A 13,630-nucleotide genomic window follows, 5' to 3' on the forward strand; every position below is an offset into this window, starting at 1 on the left:
GTCCATGGAATTTCCAGGCAAGAACACTGGGGTGGGTTGCCATTTCCTTTTCCAGGGGATCTTTCCAATCCAAGGATTGAACCCACGTTGAACCCTGCTTCAGCAGGCAGATTCTTTACACTGAGCCACCAGAGAAACCACATGTCAGTGGCTAAATTTTGTCTTTTCAGCCATACCGTTGGTGAAGTTGTGGAAACATTCTCCACATTCTCAAGTGATTAGGACCTGCCTAAATAAAATGACCTGAACAAAAGGGAATTCCACATCCTCCACATACAGTCTTCACAGTGCCTGGCACTTTCTAGGTGTTCAATCAATATTTGAAGACTAAATAAATGAGTGAATATTTTTGGTACTAAAGGATGCAGTTGACTATGTTTGAATAAATAAGAATAAATATGAAGAAAATGACCAATACTTTCTACCCTTTCCTGTAACACTATAATTTTTAAAATAAAAACTGAGAAAAAAAGTTACCAGTTCCTGTGAAGTTACAAAAAAGACCTAGGGGAGTAGCCCTCAAAGTTACGCATTCAAAAAGTTTCTGTGGGCACATCCCCTTCCCCTCACGTCCTCTTAGGAACAGAGGTGGGGACAGGAGTGGGAAGGGGCAGAAATTGAAAATGGGCTTCAGGGAAGAGCAATAAAAATGATGAGCAGGTGGATATATGATTATGAGGAAAGGCCAAGAGAATCAGGACTTGAGATAGATGAAAGGAGAATGAGAAAACTTAATATTCTCCTTCAAGGATATGAAAGGTTATAATGAGGAAGGCACTGGCCAGCTTCTCTTAACTGTCACAGAGGACAGAACTAAGAAAAAGGATACTTTATAGAGACTCAATAGGATGTCATGGTAAGGCCTACTTAATACTTGGCTCTATTACCAAAATGGGACGAGGGAAGGTAGGAGACATCAGTGGTTCTCAAGTGATGCTAATGAACCAGCATTATTAGCAGCACCTGAAAACTTTTTAGACATGCAAATTCTGGAACCTGGTCCCAGCCCTACTGAATCAGAAGCTCTGTGGTTGGGAGTCAGCAACAGCCCGTTTAACAAGCTCTCTGGGTGATTCTGATAGACTTTAGGCTTGAGAATCATTTGTTGTTGTTGTTGTTGTTGTTGTTGTTGTTGTTCAGTCACCCGGTCATGTCCGACTCTTTGTGACCCCATAGACTGAAGCATGCTAGGCTTCCCTGTCCTTCGCTATCTCCCAGAATTTGCTCAAACTCATGTCCACTGAGTCAGTGATGCCATCAAACTATCTCATCCTCTGTCACCCCCTTCTCCTGCTTTCAATCTTTGTATCAGGTCAATTCTTTGCACCAGGTGGCCAAATTATTGGAGCTTCAGCATCAGTGCTTCCAGTGAATATTCAGGGTAGATTTACTTTAGGATTGACTGGTTTAATCTCCTTGCTATCCAAGGGACTCTCAAGAGTCTTCTCCAGCACCACAGTTCAAAAGCATCAAATTTTCGGTGCTCAACCTTCCTTATGGACTTCCCTGGTGGCTCAGATGGTAAAGAATCTGCCTGCAATGCAGGACACCTGGGTTTGATCCCTGGGTGGGGATGATCCCCTGTAGAAAGGATTGGCAACCCACTCCTGTATTCTTGCCTGGAGAATCCCATGGACAGAGGAGCCTGGAGGGCTACAGTCTGTGGGGTCGCAAAGAATCACATATGACTGAGCCGAGTAGCACTTTCACTTTGAGAATCATTGGGATAAATAAATTCTCATGGATACTTTGTTTCTAGATATTCTTGAGAAACAACAGTCTTGAAGAAAGGAAGACATTAAGTCTTTCTCAGCATCATGGTAGTTTATATCCATCGCTGCTATAACACTCGAGGGATAAAGTTGATCTACTTTGGAAGATAAAATTATTGGCTGTTTGGGGATATAAACTAGATTGTAATCAGCAATAGTGAAAACTGCTCCAGAGGAAAACAAATTCCTTTTGCTCTGGAAGTTACTAAAAGTACTTCACAGAGAATGCCACATTAAAAAAATAAGTTCAACATTCAGCACTAGCTGAATGTTAAAATGTCAGTATCTGGCGAAAGAGGAGGACACACAGTGATATTGTGGTTGGGGTTGCTCTTCAGATCAGATCAGAACAGATCAGTCGCTCAGTGGTGTCCGACTCTTTGCGACCCCATGAATCACAGCACGCCAGGCCTCCCTGTCCATCACCAACTCCCGGAGATCACTCAAACTCATGTCCATCGAGTCAGTGATGCCATCCAGCCATCTCATCCTCTGTCGTCCCCTTCTCCTCCTGCCCCCAATCCCTCCCAGCATCAGGGTCTTTTCCAACGAGTCAGCTCTTCGCATGAGGTGGCCAAAGTATTGGAGTTTCATCTTCAGCATCAGTCCTTCCAAAGAACACCCAGGACTGATCTCCTTTAGGATGGACTGGTTGGATCTCCTTGCAGTCCAAGGGACTCTCAAGAGTCTTCTCCAACACCACAGTTCAAAAGCATCAATTCTTCGGCGCTCAGCCTTCTTCATAGTCCAACTCTCACATCCATACATGACCACAGGAAAAACCATAGCCTTGACTAGACGAACCTTTGTTGGCAAAGTAATGTCTCTGCTTTTGACTATGCTATCTAGGTTGCTCATAACTTTCCTCCCAAGAAGTAAGCATCTTTTAAATTCATGGCTGCAGTCACCATCTGCAGTGATTTTGGAGCCCCAAAAAATAAAGTCTGACACTGTTTCCACTGTTTCCCCATCTATTTCCCATGAAGTGATGGGACCGGATGCCATGATCTTCGTTTTCTGAATGTTGAGCTTTAAGCCAACTTTTTCACTCTCCACTTTCACCTTCATCAAAAGGCTTTTGAGTTCCTCTTCACTTTCTGCCATAAGGGTGGTGTCATCTGCATATCTGAGGTTATTGATATTTCTTCCGGCAATCTTGATTCCAGCTTGTGTTTCTTCCAGCCCAGCCTTTCTCATGATGTACTCTGCATATAAGTTAAATAAACAGGGTGACAATATACAGCCTTGACGTACTCCTTTTCCTATTTGCAACCAGTCTGTTGTTCCATGTCCAGTTCTAACTGTTGCTTCCTGACCTGCATACAAATTTCTCAAGAGGCAGGTCAGGTGGTCTGGTATTCCCATCTCTTTCAGAATTTTCCACAGTTGATTGTGATCCACACAGTCAAAGGCTTTGGCATATTCAATAAAGCAGAAATAGATGTTTTTCTGGAACTCTCTTGCTTTTTCGATGATCCAGTGGATGTTGGCAATTTGATCTCTGGTTCCTCTGCCTTTTCTAAAACCAGCTTGAACATCAGGAATTTCATGGTTCATATATTGCTGAAGCCTGGCTTGGAGAATTTTGAGCATTACTTTACTAGCATGTGAGATGAGTGCAATTGTGCAGTAGTTTGAGCATTCTTTGGCATTGCCTTTCTTTGGGATTGAAATGAAAACTGATCTTTTCCAGTCCTGTCTCCACTGCTGAGTTTTCCAAATTTGCTGGCATATTGAGTGCAGCACTTTCTCAGCATCATCTTTCAGAATTTGGAATAGCTCAACTGGAATCCCATCACCCCCACTAGCTTTGTTTGTAGTGATGCTTTCTAAGGCCCACTTGACTTCACATTCCAGGATGTCTGGCTCTAGGTCAGTGATCACACCATCGTGATTATCTGGGTAGTGAAGATCTTTTTTGTACGGTTCTTCTGTGTATTCTTGCCATCTCTTCTTAATATCTTCTGCTTCTGTTAGGTCCATACCATTTCTGTCCTTTATCGAGCCCATCTTTACATGAAATGTTCCCTTGGTATCTCTAATTTTCTTGAAGAGATCTCTAGTCTTTCCCATTCTGTTGTTTTCCTCTATTTCTTTGCATTGATCGCTGAAGAAGGCTTTCTTATCTCTTCTTGCTATTCTTTGTAACTCTGCATTCAGATGTTTATATCTTTCCTTTTCTCCTTTGCTTTTCACTTCTCTTCCTTTCACAGCTATTTGTAAGGCCTCCCCAGCCAGCCATTTTGCTTTTTTGCATTTCTTTTCTATGGGGATGGTCTTGATTCCTGTCTCCTGTACAATGTCACAAACCTCATTCCATAGTTCATCAGACATTCTGTCTATTCAGATCTAGGCCCTTAAATCTATTTCTCACTTCCACTGTATAATCATAAGGGATTTGATTTAGGCCATACCTGAATGGTCTAGTGGTTTTCCCTACTTTCTTCAATTTCAGTCTGAATTTGGCAATAAGGAGTTCATGGTCTGAGCCACAGTCAGCTCCTGGTCTTGTTTTTGCTGACTGTATAGAGCTTTTCCATCTTTGGCTGCAAAGAATATAATCAATCTGATTTCGGTGTTGACCATCTGGTGATGTCCATGTATAGAGTCTTCTCTTGTGTTGTTGGAAGAGGGTGTTTGTTATGACCAGTGTATTTTCTTGGCAAAACTCTATTAATAGTCTTTGCTCTGCTTCATTCCATATTCCAAGGCCAAATTTGCCTGTTACTCCAGGTGTTTCTTGACTTCCTACTTTTGCATTCCAGTCTCCTATAATGAAAAGGACATCTTTTTTGGGTGTTAGTTCTAAAAGGTCTTGTAGCTCTTCATAGAACCGTTCAACTTCAGCTTCTTCATCGTTAATGGTTGAGGCATAGACTTGGATTACTATGATATTGAATGGTTTGCCTTGGAAACGAACAGAGATCATTCTGTCGTTTTTGAGATTGCATCCAAGTACTGCATTTCAGACTTTTGTTGACCACGATGGCTACTCCATTTCTTCTGAGGGATTCCTGCCTGCAGTAGTAGATATAATGGTCATCTGAGTTAAATTCACCCATTCCAGTCCATTTCAGTTTGCTGATTCCTAGAATGTCGACATTCACTCTTGCCATCTCTTGTTTGACCAGTTCCAATTTGCCTTGATTCATGGACCTGACATTCCAGGTTCCTATGCAATATTGCTATTTACAGCATCGGACCTTGCTTCTATCACCAGTCACATCCACAGCTGGGTATTGTTTTTGCTTTGGCTGCATCCCTTCATTCTTTCTGGAGTTATTTCTCCACTGATCTCCAGTAGCATATTGGGCACCTACTGAGCTGGGGAGTTTCTCTTTCAGTATCCTATCATTTTGCCTTTTCCTACTGTTCATGGGGTTCTCAAGGCAAGAATACTGAAGTGGTTTGCCATTTCCTTCTCCAGTGGACCACATTCTGTCAGATCTCTCCACCATGACCCGGCCATCTTGGGTTGCCCCACGGGCATGGCTTAGTTTCATTGAGTTAGACAAGGCTGTGGTCCTAGTGTGATTAGATTGACTAGTTTTCTGTGAGTATGGTTTCAGTGTGTCTGCCCTCTGATGCCCTCTTGCAACACCTAACATCTTACTTGGATTTCTCTTACCTTGGGCATGGGGTATCTCTTCTCAGCTGCTCCAGCAAAGCACAGCCATTGCTCCTTACCTTGGACGAGGGGTATGTCCTCACTGCCACCCTTCCTGACCTTCTTGGTGAAGAAGTGAAGACTGGTTTGTACTAGGGATGGCGATGTAAGATAGGCACACTGACACGTTGCTAGAAAGATCGAAAAGGCTGCCACCACAGTCTTTCTGGAGCAAAACTTGCACTGTACATTAAGAATCGTAAAAATATTCCACCTCACTAATCTACTAATTTAACTTTTAGTAACTTACGAAACAATCAGTGGTGTAATCTAGAATGTTTGTTGTAGTCTTATTGATTAGTAGTAAGATTTTTTAAAGGAATCCCTAATTGCTTGCAGATTTTCCTGATACAGGCAAAGAAATAAAGGTGACAGTATATAAAGGATATATGTAAAAGAGGTATTCATTCATTGTTTGTGGTGTCCACCCCCCCCACCAAAAAAAAAGCCAAACAAACAGAATCTGGAAACAAATGAATACCTTTCATCAAGGGAATGGTTAAACACTAGTAACTGATGTCATGAAATATTACATGAACATAAAAAAAAGAAATCTAAACCATTGTCTTGGAGGATTTTTCATAATGCAGTGTTAAGTGATAAAAGCAAGATGAAAGGAAGAATTCATAACATGTTTTCATTAAGAACAAAGACAACTTGGCCATATATATGTATGTTTGTTTGATTATATTAAAATGTATGAATGTGGAAGCAAGCCAAAATATGTGTTTAGAAAATACAGCTATGATAAAATTAACATGTATAATATGTTCCTGTATATGGAAAATTATACAAATTTATGTGTATTTATTTGTAGCAAGATATTTGAAAGTTTACTGACACTTCTTTGGGTGGTAGGACTTAAGGTGATTATTGCTTTATTCCTTATTCTTTTGCATACTGCTTGATTTCTTTGTATAATGAGCATATGAAACATAACTTTTTTGTTGTGGAAAAAAAAGCTCTACTAGTGGAGGTATAAAAATGAGCAGAATCTGCTCACTGTTGTGATTTAGGAAGTAGGAAGCAGAGGAAAAACTGTGCTGCAAACGTATGAATGACCAGAGATGGCTTCTGTAGAGAAGTGCTAGATGAGGCTGAATCGAGGAAGGAGTTAAGGAGAAATGGTGGAGGCAGCTGCAGTGACTACACGGTTAGAGGTAGTTTGTGGGAGACGTGGGCTCTGAGAGCCTAGAACTGTTTGCATTCTGAGAGAAGGAATCTGGGCACTTAAGGACCACTGAGATGACAGCTCCAGCTCTGCTGGGTGCTGGGGAAGGTGTGAGTTGGGATGTTTTCAGGAAGCTTTCCTGTTGATTCCAGGCATGCAAGTTACCTGTGCCTGATGGCTAAGTTTCATGGTTCCCACTACCTACGCTTTCTCAAACAGCCTCTGCTCTGCCCTGCTTGTACTTCTGGACAATTGAGGCAGTAAGATGGGGAGAAAAAAAGCAGGAAGCTGATTCCTGACTCCTGAGTCTCCCCACCTCTTCCATCTTGGGGCCCTGGGGAGAGGAAACGAGTTCCCTTCTTACTGTCACACACTTTGTATTTGGCTTCCTTTATAGCACTTACTATAGTCTCTATAATATAATGTTATAGTCTCTATGATACAGTTTCTTTTTTGTTGTTAGTATCTGTAATTATCTTCAAAGTTCTTTACCATTACGGTCTGATATTGTAAGATGTAAAACTTAGGTTAAGCCCATTGTTGTTGGTTAGTTGCTAAGTCGTATCGGACATGACCGACTGACTAACACAGCACATCTGACTCTTTTGCAACCCCTTGCACTTCTGCCCACCAGGATCCTCTGTCTATGGGATTTCCCAGATAAGAATGCTGGAGTGGGTTGCCATCTCCTTCTCCAGGGGCTCTTCTGGACCCAGGAAGAGCATTGGCAGGTGGGTTCTTTACCACTGAGCCACCAGGGAAGCTCTTACACAGGGATTAATTTCAAAAGCTTGGTCATGATATGGTCAGCTAGGATGCTAATTACATACAGCTGAAGGGTCAGATAACAGTATCCGAAAGGACCACACTCCAGATGTAAGTGTCATAGGCCCTCCAGTTATCCACATCTCCATCAACAACAGATTGTTTCTAATTAGCATATTGATATTCAGAAATAGATTTCTATTTGCATAAAATGTAGCCTGTTGCTTAATGTGGGGGATATTAGAAAATGAACTGTCAGTTGTGAAATTAAGGTATTTAATATACAATGAATGTCTAGTGAACAGCATAAATAGGGTATTGAATCCAGCAATCTTGTGACTGCACCCTCAGGGACTGCACTTTAAAGTTCTGGTTTGTAGCCATGAACTCTAAACTCTGTCAGGGTATCCAGGGGACAGAATCTTGCCTCTTGAAACTTGGCATTGTCCAAAATGAGCCTTTCATGTAGTTAGTGATTAAAGCATTTGAAAGGGAGGAGAGTGGAGGCCTTTTTCAATCTACAGAAGTCATACGAATTTTATCCTAATACTTGCTTTTCTAACAAAATTTTAGTTAATAAACATCTATTGGTCTGACTTGGTTTTCACATAATCTACTGTCAGGAAATAGCTGACTCTCTCTACCAGAAACTTCTTTGAAGTGAAGTGAAGTGAAGTGAAGTGAAGTGAAGTGAATTTGCTCAGTCGTGTCCGACTCTTTGTGACCCCATGGACTATAGCCTACCAGGCTCCTCAGTCCATGGAATTTTCCAGGCAAGAATACTGGAGTGGGCTGCCATTTCCTTCTCCAGAGGATCTTCCCAACCCAGAGATTGAACCCGGGTCTCCCGCATTGCAGGCAGACGCTTTACTGTCTGAGCCACCAGGGAAACTTCTTTGGTGGCCACCATTTTCTATAAAAGACCCTAAGAGTTGTGCATATGGTCAATAGGTCAGTTTGTAGTAGTTGGCATCTTGTTTATGGTCTTCCTATTTCCTTAGAATGTGAACTCCTCATCTGGCTTATACACAGGAGCCTAGTGCAGGGGCTGCTATGGTACGTGTGTGGAAATAACTAACTTGTGAATCAGCTGGCTGTGCTTTTCAGGGCTCCTTCCTACCCTTCTCCAACCTTCTTGCTGAAAGTAATCAAAGAAGCAGGACCTTTTGATGCTATTCAGGGCACAACGCACAGCTTCATTGGGATCAGACAAGGAAAAGGGACTCTTTCTAGGCTGAGTTATGAATTTTATTCTTGGGCCCTTGGGAAACATGTATTGTGGCCACATATTTACCCAGACTTCTTTTTAGGAGTGGTTGTGACAGATTGGATAAGTGGAAATGAAATAGTGCAGTAATAAAAAGCCTGGTCTTAGAATCAAACAGTCTACTTTTTTTTTTCTTTTAATGAATTTTTTATTGAAGGATAATTGCTTTTACAGAATTTTATTGTTTTCTGTCAAACCTCACCATGAATCAGCCACAGGTATACAAATATCACCTCTCTTTTGAAGGGAAGGTGAGATGTATGGAAAGAATAACATGGAAACTTACATTACCATTTGTGAAATAGCCAACAGGAATTTGCTGTCTGGCTCAGGAAACTCAAACAGGGGCTCTGTATCAACCTAGAGCAGTGGGATGGGATGGGAGATGGGAGGGAGGTTCAAACAATCTATTTTAACCCTGCTCCTCTACTTACTGGTATGATTGTGGGAAAGTTTCCTCATAAAATTGGTAGTGACTTAAAGGTTTGTTGGGAGAATTCTCAACAAAGGATTCTTTGTAGAGAAGAAAAGGAGATAATACATGTAAAATATTTAGAAAAGCGCCTGCCACGCCGGAGGTAAGCTCTGGGTGATAATTAGCGTTTCCTCCCATCAGCATTATTTATACCAGGAAGCACAGTTGTGAACACAGTGTTTGGGTACCAGGCAGATGCTCATTCCTCTAAGTGAGGGCTTTCAAACTGGGAAAAACATGGACTCATCTGGAGAGCCTGTTAAATATTTGGATTTTCAACCCTTGCCCCTGGAGACTGATTCAAAGTCTCTGATCTGTAGCCAGAGATTCCCCTCCGGTGATCCTTCTGTTAAGCGAAGTTGGGGAACACTGCTTTAAGTGAATAAGGAAATGAATTTCTAAGCACCTGCAATTATTTGGTTTAAAGCTGGCTTCTGATTAAGAAACCTGCCTGGGGCAGTCTTTGGTGCCTCAGGGCACCTTTTGGTTGGGAGAACTACTTTTCCGCCTTAAAGAAATAAGAGTTTGGGCTTTGGACTCCAAAACAGTTGGGTTTGAATCTGTTACTGGAGTGTGACCTCCAGCCTTTCTTAACTTACATTTACTTATCTGTAAAATATAAACAACAACAGTTCCTCTCTTCCAGGATTCTTGTACGATTAAATGAAATTATTTTTCTATCATCTATCTACCTATCACAGTTCCTGTCCAGAGCAAAGTCTCAGTTCTTGCTTAGTCACTAAGTTGTGTCTTACTCTTTGTGACCCCATGGACTACAGCATACCATGCTCCTCTGTCCTCCACTGTCTCCCAGGGTTTGCTCAGATTCATGCATACAAGTTAAATAAGTAGGGTGCCAATATACAGCCTTGCTGTCCTCTTTTCCCAATTTCGAATCAGTCAGTTGTCCCATGTTTGGGTCTAACTGTTGCTTCTTGACCTGCATACAGGTTTCTCAGGGGAAGGTAAGGTGGTCTAGTACTCCCATCTCTTTAAGAATTTTCCAGTTTGTTGTGATTCTAAATCCTAAGTAGGATTAGTCATAATCTGTCTTCCCCTTCCAGTGTGGCTTGAGAAATTCCTCACCCTCCTGTTGATAATAACTGAAAGTTCTGGACAAAACTGAAAAACCAATGACCTAAAGGCATGAGAGAGTGAACAAAAGCAAGCAGGTTCTGGACAGGAGTAATCTACTCCTTAAAAACGGAGAAGGCAAGAGCACCCCACTCCAGTACTCTTGCCTGGAAGATCCCATGGACGGAGGAGCCTGGTAGGCTGCAGTCCATGGGGTCGCTAAGAGGCGGACATGACTGAGCGACTTCACTTTCACTTTTCACTTTCATGCATTGGAGAAAGAAATGGCAACCCACTCCGGTATTCTTGCCTGGAGAATCCCAGGGGCAGGGGAGCCTGGTGGGCTGCTGTCTATGGGGTCACACAGAGTCGGACACGACTGAAGTGACTTAGCAGCAGCAGCAGATACCTTGAAAAAGGGAACTGCATGGACAAATTACTTATTTCAATAGTATTTATTCTGAGGGCAGGCCAAAGTTGGCATTGAGATGTAACTAAAACTCTGGCCTAAAGAAACAGAGGACAAATTCATGCAACAACAGCTATTGACAAAAAAGAGGAAATTCTGGAGAGTTTGTGACGTTAATGCCCAAGTTTGTGTTTTTTTTTAATAAAATCTGCCCAAGTCTGACTAACTGTCAAACCATGCATGGGACAGATTCTAGCCAAAATATTAAAGAACTGAACTGAATTTTAAGGTAGTGTCCAAAAGGCAGTATTTTCAGTTTGACTCTGAGGTAGAAATTGCTAGGCAGTCAGTATAGAACTCTGAAACCTTGTCTCGTTTTCAAGTAAACATCCCACCCCATTAACCTAAATCTATACCCTTTGTCCCAGATTCCTGGAATGTGTCCTTGGTCTGATAAATTATCAGTACTCAGCTCCAGGAATTAACACAATTAACTTGTGTTCCATATGCCTGAGGGAAAAACAACTGCTAATCATCAATCTGAAGCCCATACAACTGGTCCATTGTAAAATGGCCAGGGGGCATGGGAAAGGGTGGTGACTTAATTTGAGGATCAAGATAAGCCATAAAGACTAAGTTAAGCATCCTGACCTTTAAACTTATTGGTTAAAAATGATGTATTTTAAGGACACGAGCCAACCAAAAATGTACAGATTAATACTGATAAAGATAGAAAACTACTAGTAATGCCTGACTCTTTACCCCCCTCAGTGTCTGCTGAGGGCTTTGTACTTTTCTTCTCTTTAATAAATCCGATTTGCTTGCTACCTTAACAGTTAGCATGTTCGTGAAATTCATTCTTCAGCTCCATGAACAAGAACACAGATTCCTGTTTCAACTCCAACCAAATAATTGCTTGCTAAAATAGAAAATTTTGCACTCTTCAGAAGAATATGAAAAAATTAAGTTTCTAAAACATAATACTTACAATGTCAAGGATACAATCCTAAATATTTTGACTTTTAAAGAACTGGAAACATGTAACCCTTTCTAAGAGAAAGGCTAACTCTGAGATGAACTAGATGTTAGAATTAGCAAAGATTTTAAAGTAAATATTTAACTATGCTTAAGGATATAAAGAAAACATATTTTATGTTTTCAATGAATGAAAATATAGAAAAATCTCAGCAGAAGGAAAAATCATTTGGATGTTGTAGAAATGAAATATAATGCCTGAAAATTTTGAAATGTTACTGAATGTGTTTAGCAATAGAATGTAGATGACGGAGGAAAGTTAGTTAACTTGAGGTAGATTAATAAAAATGATCAAATCTGAATCATAGAAAGAAAAAGATTGAAAAAATTGAATGGAGTCTCAGGGTCCTATGGAATGATGCAAAAATTTAACATAAGTAAAACTGAAGGCTCAGAAACAGAGGAGTAATGAAATAAATCCTAATTCTGATCCTCATGTGAGTAAATATAGCTGGGGTAAAGAAGGGGGCATGAAGAAATTTACCAGAATCTCACACTATAGGAAAAAATTCTTTTTAGATGTCTTCCTCTACTATCTATGAAAACTGTTCTAAGCTTTCAAAATGAAAATAGCATCTCTTATTTGACATACTGACTCTTTTTAAGGTTCTTTCTCCCTCCTCTTCCTCCTGCTTCTTCTTCTTCCCCTTTTCTTTCCTCTCTCTGCCCCCTGCTCTCTGCCTCCCGCTTCAGCAAACGCTTGTTGAGTTATTAAAATATTTTCTGGAAAACAAGAACTTTATCTAGTTCTTATTGCTAGCCTCCTACTGGAGAGTACCTATAAAACTCCCTTTCTTAGTTGTAAAGATTTAATGCATCTTGGGTTGAATTGGGGAGGGGTTGGCCTGAGCAGCATTTTTCTCTTGCCTACTAGACTTAATTGAGATCTGAAAGGTCAAAAGGAAAGGATCACCACTAGAGATTCACCCCAGCACCAGATTCTCTTTATGAGTTTGTCTACTCAGAAATGTGTGGAGCTGGGTTTCATGCATCCTGGGTGTAGATGTTATAGGTGCTGCTTTGGTTCTTTATAGGATTGATGAGAGGTTGCAGTTGTCTTAGCACCAACTCACCTCTGATCTATTGCTGTCAGAAGATTTCTTTACTCTCTGGCAATCCATCCATTTACTGGGCAACAGGAATGGTATTTTAAAATTTCAGTGGCTCATAATAGCTGTTCTAACAAAGTCTAAGGTTCCTATTTTGAGCTCTAGGCTCCTTCTAGCTTTTAGACCATCTTAAGCTCTCAGCAACTCATTAATACCCCAGTTGCTTCATGTCTCCACATTTCTCCTCCCCCTCCCTTGTCTGTCTGATGGAGGTTTGCTGCTACTGCTAAGTTGCTTCAGTTGTGTCCGACTCTGTGCGACCCCATAGACGGCAGCCCACGAGGCTCCCCCTACCCCGGGACTCTCAAGGCAAGAACACTGGAGTGGGTTGCCATTTCCTTCTCCAATGCATGAAAGTGAAAAGTGAAAGTTAAGTCGCTCAGTAGTGTCCAAATCTTAGCGACCCCATGGACTGCAGCCTACCAGGCTTCTCCGTCCATGAGATTTTCCAGGCAAGAGTACTGGAGTGGGGTGCCATTGCCTTCTCCAATGGAGGTTTATTCAGCAATAAAATAACAAATGAATCAGAATCAAGTTCAGGTGTGACCTGTGAGAATCAACCCAGACAATCCCCGAGAAAATTAATGATTCTTTCCTTCATGCTACCATATTAAATCAATCTAAACAATCCCCCCCCTACATCCTATCATTTCTGAAATCAAGATACTGCTGGTATCTTATGATCACTGGTGACCAGGCAGGCAGCAGTCATAACGTAGTTATTTTTTATGCACATGCTTAAAGTTGGTTATTATATAAGGAAACATGACTGACAACTGTAAACCCTCATTGTCAACACACTATTTAAAGAAGACTTTCAAAGAAGGATCATGAATCTTATTTGTTTGAAATCTTTTGTTGACAACTTCTCCATAAAGTCAAGAAA

The sequence above is a fragment of the Bubalus kerabau genome, chromosome 12, assembly GCF_029407905.1.
Source record: "Bubalus kerabau isolate K-KA32 ecotype Philippines breed swamp buffalo chromosome 12, PCC_UOA_SB_1v2, whole genome shotgun sequence".
Taxonomy (NCBI): domain Eukaryota; kingdom Metazoa; phylum Chordata; class Mammalia; order Artiodactyla; family Bovidae; genus Bubalus; species Bubalus kerabau.